Below are 8,246 nucleotides of genomic sequence, written 5' to 3' on the forward strand. Positions count from 1 at the left end.
AACCCATAGGCACTATGTAAAAATATAGTGAAAGTAAAAGAGATGAATTATAAAACAGGTACCAAGATAAACGTAAACAGGTTAGAAATGCTATAAAACAAAAAACAAAACAAAACAAAAAACACAAAAAAAACACACAAAAAAAACACAAAAAAAAATAATTAAAAGAGTGTTAATGTAATGAAAAACGGTGGTCCTAGCAATAACGATATAACGATAATGATTTTTGGCACACCTAAATAGACAAAAACGAAGGAATGACCAAACTTCAAGAAGGATACCAAATACCAATGGTATTACCACCGACAAATCTATTATGAGTCAAACCATCTCCAATATTGTCAGACATTTGGTAAAATTAATGTTAATATAAATGACTATAGAGATGGAGAAGTGATTGAAATAAGTAATATTTGCTACAAAACTAAAAAATTGACAGATAACTCATCCGTCACAGACGAAAAGTGTCTCAGTGATGTGAAAATCTCAGTTAAAGACGTCATTTCATCAATAAACCTATCACAAATCGACACTATCACAAATGAATTTCTGAAAAACGGAGGTAATGGTATGTATAAGTCACTGTACATTATACTTGTATCATTGAGTGTTCATCAGTGCCAGATGAATGGGACACAGGCCTCATTATTCCCATCTTTAAGACCATACGCGGTGCTGGACGCGAATTTTCTTAACATAGGATAGTTTGTTAAAATCTCATGAATTATTCATAATCATTCTTATCGAACATATTTTGCGCATGCTCTATTCTCAAGCCTGTCAGCCTCAATGGTCAGCTGCTCTGTGCTTTGTCGCGAGGGACATATTTTGAATTAAAAATAAATAAGTAAATAGATAAAATTTGATTTTGGGCGAACTGAGCAGTTAGGCCTACAGTTGATATAAATGTGGCTGGGCGGATGTATGGGGAAGGAGTGCAGACAGTGCGATCGCACCCCTTAAATTGTATTAAGTATAATATTTGTTATATTGTTAATATGGTATTGGTATGAGAGTGCAATTTCCAAGCACCTAGAATTTCATATTCTCAAAATGTTCGCACCTCAGCCCCAACCATGGTGGGTGGGGCTGAGGTGGTGGGAACTCTCACGCACCCCTACCGGCTTGAGATAAGCCACTTAGTTCAGACTAGCAGGTGGATAAACCCGGTGATTTGAGCCGGGCTTATCCCCACCTAGTCTGAACTTAGGCTAAGGGGGTAAACCCGGCTCAACTCACCGGGTTTATCCACCTGCCAGTCTGAAATAGGTGGCTTATCTCAAGCCGGGCTGTGTTCCTATAGTGAATAGTATTTTTTTGAAAGCATTAAATCTAACCTAAAGTATAATAATTTTTCGCTAGTGTAATAAATAAATAAATAAATAAACGAACGAACGCACGGACGAACGAACGGACGAAAGAACGAATAACATAAAAGCAAATGAGTTAAATTAAGACCATTTACAAAGACTTATTAACAACTAGGTCTACAGTACGGAGACGGTGAATAACTATTGTAATTTGTATTGTGTTAGAAGAACTGTTTGTAATGCTATTTTGATACATTCGTCAAAGAAATACTGTAAACATTTCTTAAAGCTTCGAGAAAAAATACAGTCACTGACTTTATGGTCGGTCCAGGCAAGTAAAACTGACTTATAAAGCAATTATAGTCAAGCAAATTCGTACACTATAGGCAAAAGAAGTCTCAGGAATTATTATTTTCTTTAAAAATTGCCTTCAGCCATGCGGGCTTCGGGCAATTTTTTTCAGGAAATAATGGCTCCTTCGGCTAATATTTCCTATAGTGTCCTCAAACCCTCACTACAATTGCTTAAAATAAACTTGTACGGATTTCTTTGTTTGTGAATCTAAGGCAGGCTGCAGCAAATTGACAGCGTGTTTGATATTACGAACACAGATGGCATTAAATACGTCCAATATTTCATAATATAATTTGACATTTAAGTCATGGTATAATTAATAAACTTTTGTTTGTAATTCTGTTGATATTAGGTAATAAATATTATACACAATGTGTTTATAGGTATCTGCATTAAAATAGTCGATATGTTAAGTACGATATTCTTGAACGTTAGGCAATGTGAGTTACAGTAGAACCCTTTCTTTTGGACACCCCTATTCAGGGGACACCCCTATTAAGCGGACACATTTCTGTGAAACGAGGGGAAATATATCTTTTAACGCTACAGGAAACACCCCTATTAAGGGGACACACTACAGTATTCACAAAACAAGAAAAAGAAAATCATTCAAATAAACTTAACCTCAAACCAGAATATTTTCCATCCTTAAACTGGGCATTGGATGCCAAGTGCATGTGTTACTTCGTATAAATAAAATCTTGTCAATTTTGACCATTAACCATGGCAAAAGACACTTGCACAGCGACAGTTACGAACCCCCACCTCAAGGTTGGGAATCCAAGCCACAACCGATGCGCCATCCACTTCTGACGAAAGATTATAACAAATGATTCAGAACTATTGGTTTGACCATGAATTTTTTTTCGCAGTTGTTTTCAAATGTACTGAGTATTCGGTATATTTCCACGTCAGGTAGGGCAAAATTACACCTGTACATGTTTCTCCTGACGCAAATCCAGTTATTGTCTATTCCATCACGACAAAACAATTACTATCAACACTGCAGTACCCGCTGCTTACTTGGACTCGAATTCAACCCTGGCCATCAGGCGCAAGCTCGGTGGTCTAGAGGTATGATGCCAGGCTAGTGATCTGGAGATCGTGGGTTCGAGTCCCACCCGAGAACAACTTGGGATTTTTTTTTCGCAGTTGTTTTCAAATGTACTGAGTATTCGGTACATTTCCACGTCAGGTAGGGCAAAATTACACCTATACATGTTTCTCCTGACGCAAATCCAGTTATTGTCTATACCATCACGACAACAATAACAATTACTTGAATCGATAGCATGAATCGTGTACATATTTTGAGTATAAGTAATTAAGAAACGAATATCATATGTATGAAATACTTCAGTGGAGGAAACCAATTTTCAACCTATTCTTATATAAATTATATATATGTATACATAATTAAATATATATGGCCTATATATAAATTATGATATAATAGATAAAATCCAAACTAGCTTTATATATAATAATAATAAGAAACGATTACCATACTTTACTGGAGAAGAACTTCAATCTATCGAACGTTTTGTTTGGAGCAATGGTTTTATTATATTTTTATGATGTTTACAATTCTTAATGTGACTTCAATTTTTTTTTTAAATAATTATTTTTTAAGTAGTTTTATATAATGTGTAGGCCTATATATAAAATGAAAAAGAGGGCCGATTTAACCTGCCGGGCCGGTATTGTATTATTAATTGTGAATGCGTCATCGGCGTTCCATACATATACACGCATTGGCGGCCGTTCTGGAGGGCGGCCGCTGTAGGTAGCGGCCGATATGGGCCTACTCCAACGTAATAACGCCAGCCAGTTTGCTACTGAATTTAAGTTATTATAGTAGCAGTTTTATGAAACACAAAACATAGTTTCTGAGAGTATTCATATAGTACTTTACATTTTGTCAATTCTTAACATATAAAAACATACAATTTTTTTTTCTCTTCTAGTTTACTGAATTATTTTATATTCTTTAGTACAGTGATGAAACAATCCCTATCTATTGACTGCATGTCGACTATCTAGAAAAATATTCCTCAAGTCAATGATACAGTAGCTACAGTAGTGTGTCCTAGTAATTTATACAGTATATTTTTTTTTTTTTGGAAATATATATATTTTTTAATTAAAATTCAGTATACAATAGAATGCCATGGAAACCAGTAACCACATAGTCCTCTTGACTACAGTAGTGGCTAAATAATTAGCCACACCTTAACTGAACTTAATCTGTATTTGCTGTATGTCTATACCGTAGATTGAGTTTAATACACACTCAATGCAAAACCGTAAAATATTTAGAATTGAAAAAAAAGATAAAATTATGTAGGTAAATTTTTTTAATTTGCTTTACTCTACAAAACTGAAAAAAATAATAAAATTCTATAGGTCAGTATTTTTTAATAACTAATTGAAATTACATAATAAAATATATAAATATCACAAGTTTTAATACTTTGTTTATTACTGTATTATATAAAAATACACCATTATATCATATCAAAATTTAATTTAATAAATAAATAACATTTGAATTTTAAATCATTATTGATTATATTATATTTCATTATATTATTGATGAGTTTGAATGTTAATTTTGACTTTTCTTACTGGACTTCTTTGGTCTTGTGAAAGAATGCAGTGATTGAATTGTGACTAAATCTTGCCTTTTCTCTACAGAAAATAGTGTATGCAAGAAGTAAAAAGTGGAGCAAATCCAAGTTTATACATGACTAACAGAACAAGTTTAAGGTAAAGTTCACTGATTGCAAGAATTGTTAAATATCAGACAAATATTAGTACTTATTTATACAGTAATTACATAAATTATTCTAAAATTGGTCACTTGATTAACTAATAATGCCTGCCTGTCGTCTGCTGAATGTATTAAAGAGCAGTTTTATGAAACACAAAATAACATAAAAATAATTTCCGAGAGTATTATTACTTTACAGTTTGTCAATTCTTCACAGATAAAGACATACAACTTTATAATTTCAATTTCCGATTTATTTCAATTTCTTTATTTCAAAATCACACTCGCAGTGAAATACTGAATTGCAGCAATTTTTACATAAGTTAAAAGATTAAAACACTAGTCATAAAAGCAACACATACAAAAGTGAACAATTCATTAAAAAGGGCATAAAAACAAACAAGTACAATACAGCAATAAAAATTATATTATATTATATTATATTATATTGGAAAAAATTAACAAACAGGAAATTTAACCCGAAATTCACAACATTAAAAAAAAAAGGACTAAGGTGGTTATATTGAGTTATGTTTTATTTATTATCACATTATGTAGAAATACCAAGTGTAGGTACAATAGACTACATCTTATGTTAAAACCAATAAATCTAAAATTTAAAATATATGTAGATAAGTATTTAATTGTTATAATATTGTTGTAGTTTTTCCCTATCTAACGTGGAAGTGCACTGAATACTCAGTACGTGTGAAAACAATTGCAAAAAAATCGCAAGTTGTCCTCGGGTGGGACTCGAACCAATGATCTCCAGATCACTAGCCAGTGGTTTTTATTCAACTCCTCATTTTGTCCATATCCCACACATGAAGTTTGTTATTTGCTTCTAGGTATATGAACTATGCAGGGATATTTTAATGTAACAATGTTATAATCTTTTTACATTATTGCTGCCATTTTTTGCACCTGTTTTTATTCATTTTATGTCTTTTAAACTGTTTTTTTTTTCTGTCATGATAAACAGTACAATTAAATTTTTGTGTTTGCAATACACAATTTCCCAATTGAAATAAGTTTTACTTTTTTTGGCTTTTCCTTGCAATTAGGGTCAACTATCTTTTCTTTTTTTTTGTGGTTATGATGTATTTATTAAATGATTCTCTTTACAAATAAATTCAATAAATCAATCAATCAAGCATATGTCAATTTATTTTAATTTTCTTTGATCTCAACAAACACAGAAATACAAAACCGAAAAACATTTAGGATTGTTAAAAAAAATATGATTATTTAAATAAAACATTTAAATTTTATTTAGAAAACTGGAAAAATAATAAAATAATGGTTTATTCAATAGATTTTTATTTAAAAATACATATCAAATCAAATTATTTACAATTAAATTTAATGGAAAATAACTCTTGAATCTCATTGAATGTTGATTATATTATATTTAATTATATTATTGATGAGTTTGGGCTCAGGGACAATGTTCATTTGTCTTGTGAAAAAATGCAGTAATTGATTTGTGACTAAATCTCACTTTAACTCTACAGAAAACAGTGTGTGCAAGCAGTGAAATTGGTAGCAAATCGACGTTTTATGGCTAACAGAACATGTTTAAGGTAAATTCACTTTGCAAAAATTATTAACAATTTCAGAATTTCAGACTAATATACTAGTACTCTATCTGGATCAATACTGGCAAATGAGAATGGTCCAGCATATTACAAAATTCATGGTCCTACATAATGCATGTAATCGTAAATGAGTAGAAAAAAAAATCCCCCAGAAATAATTCTTTATATCTCAGCACTTGTAATGCTCAAACCTACAGTACTGTATTATGAAATAGAGAAGATTATTTTTCCCTTGTCATACAATTCACAGAATACCTCCACTTCCTAGAAGTATAGTGCAGCTCAGTACTACAGTAATAGAGCCATATAATGTCATGGTTCTAGAACAATAAAAAGATTTTTTTTTCATTACCAATTCTCATTGAACAGTCAATGACTTACTAAAATGAAATTGACCTACTGTAAGTTTTGCCTATCATTTATATAAGTTTTTTTTTTTAAATGGATATGCTTTGAGAAATAAATTATGTATCTTCTTTTTTTTAAATGTTAAAATAAGGTTTTAATCTGTTGTTATTGTAATTGTCTATTTCTTTGATTGAATGAATGAAGTATTAATTGAACTACTAAACAAATAATAATTTAATTTTTTTTTAATGCAACAAGTAATTAATCACTTGATATATCCGCAAACTACTATTTCAGTTTTGTTATGCCTCCATAATGTTTACATATTTTCATTCTTTCAGCTGAAGGAATTTTGAATCTAAACCTTATCATGTGTGATGGATGTGATGTTTGATCTAAAGATCCTTGAATTTAAATTACAAACTTATTGTATGATAAAACGTTCCACTATTTTTTTTAATGAAAGTAGGTAGAAGGGATAGCCATGTTAGCCTACTGTAGATGATTAACAGTGCAGTAAGTAAATAACACACGGCACTTTCTAGAGAAACACATTTATTACACAAGCTTTCATCCAAACATTGGCAATAAATTTGTTAGTCTGAAAAGTGTTATTTGTCATTTAGGCCTATTTATTAGGAAGTGCAGTAAAACCGTAGAGTCTGTAATTTAACTGCTATGCAAAGAGAAGTATATATTTTAATTAATAACTTCTAAGTCTAAAGAAATTAGTATAGAAAAATTTTCATAGAATATATTGTTATTCATTATTTGGAATGACCAGTAGTGTTTTTTTAAGGGAAATCGAAGCAATGTTAAATTTTTGATGATGGGTTATTGAAGAAAGGAAAAGCAATTTTTAGTACTAGGTCTAGTGTAAGGGAGATATGTCATTCACAGAACAAAAAACTCTTTTGATTTCATATTGATTGAGACAAGATAAGATTTTAATGTTATATTGTATGTAGTGACAGTGAAATGTTCATTGAGTGTAAAGTAATGTTTGAATCTTATTGTCAGACCTAAATATGCAATAATTTAACTGTATGACCATAAGACTGATAAATGTGAATATATGTCATTTGTTTTAAAGTGCTGTTCCTGTGTTTATTAAGTATTTCTTTGCATAGGATCTGTCAATTAGTGAATTCTTTTTCAATCGATATTGCATTTAATTTTCCTCTGTCATTTTAAAATAAGCTGTTAAATTTTCAACTTTTTTTGTTTTGTATTTTTTCATTGTCACCAATTGTCTGCCTAACACATAGAGATAAGAATATCCAAATAATTGGAATTTATTTTTTTTAAATTATGATGTAAATGAGGGGCATTGACACTTCCGTGAGTATAGTAGCAAATTTAACTATTAAACATATCAGATACTAAATATAGAGTATTTAGGTTTCTTCTATGCAATAATCATCTCTTATAAACTTATAACTATTAAGTATTTGTCAGCAAATTTACATTTTCTGCCTTTGCACCATTGATATTTTCTGTCATCTGTAGTATCAAATAAAGTGCTCAATGTTTAGATTTATTTTTAGGAACCAGTAATTAATCGCTGTGATGTTCCATTGAAAATATAACTCAATTGTATTTTTAATTCACTTTACCTACTTCATGTGTATTTTACACAAAATATGTACTATAGTACATATCTTGTGCAAAATACAGAAGTAACGACAGGGACGTATCTGGAGTGGGGTGGGGGGAGCCGTGGGAGCCGGGGCTCCCCTCTTTTGTACACAGTGTTAAAATTCTAAAGCTTATTCTTGAGCCAATACAAATTCTTTCCTGGGATCACTCAAAGTGAATACTTCTATAACATGTAAATATGCATCAGTACACATTATATTATAT

The 8,246-nt window shown here is 30.9% G+C and overlaps 1 long non-coding RNA gene and 1 other non-coding gene across 2 annotated transcripts in view; both read left to right on the plus strand.

The window, feature by feature from the left end:
* Positions 1–8,067, plus strand: part of LOC117102452 — a 10,769-nt gene extending 2,702 nt beyond the window's left edge. Inside the window, exons 2-4 of the long non-coding RNA XR_004444420.1 lie at positions 4,362–4,433; positions 5,952–6,020; positions 6,725–8,067. This is a non-coding gene — a long non-coding RNA (uncharacterized LOC117102452). The remainder of the gene's footprint in view (positions 1–4,361; positions 4,434–5,951; positions 6,021–6,724) is intronic.
* Positions 2,723–2,794, plus strand: Trnat-agu. The gene has a single exon. It is a non-coding gene; the product is annotated as a tRNA-Thr (tRNA).
* Positions 8,068–8,246: the final 179 nt, after the last annotated feature.

Source organism: Anneissia japonica, unplaced genomic scaffold, assembly GCF_011630105.1.
Source record: "Anneissia japonica isolate Jap-2015-1 unplaced genomic scaffold, ASM1163010v1 scaffold7892_len17337_cov128, whole genome shotgun sequence".
In the NCBI taxonomy this organism is placed as follows: Eukaryota; Metazoa; Echinodermata; class Crinoidea; order Comatulida; family Comatulidae; genus Anneissia; species Anneissia japonica.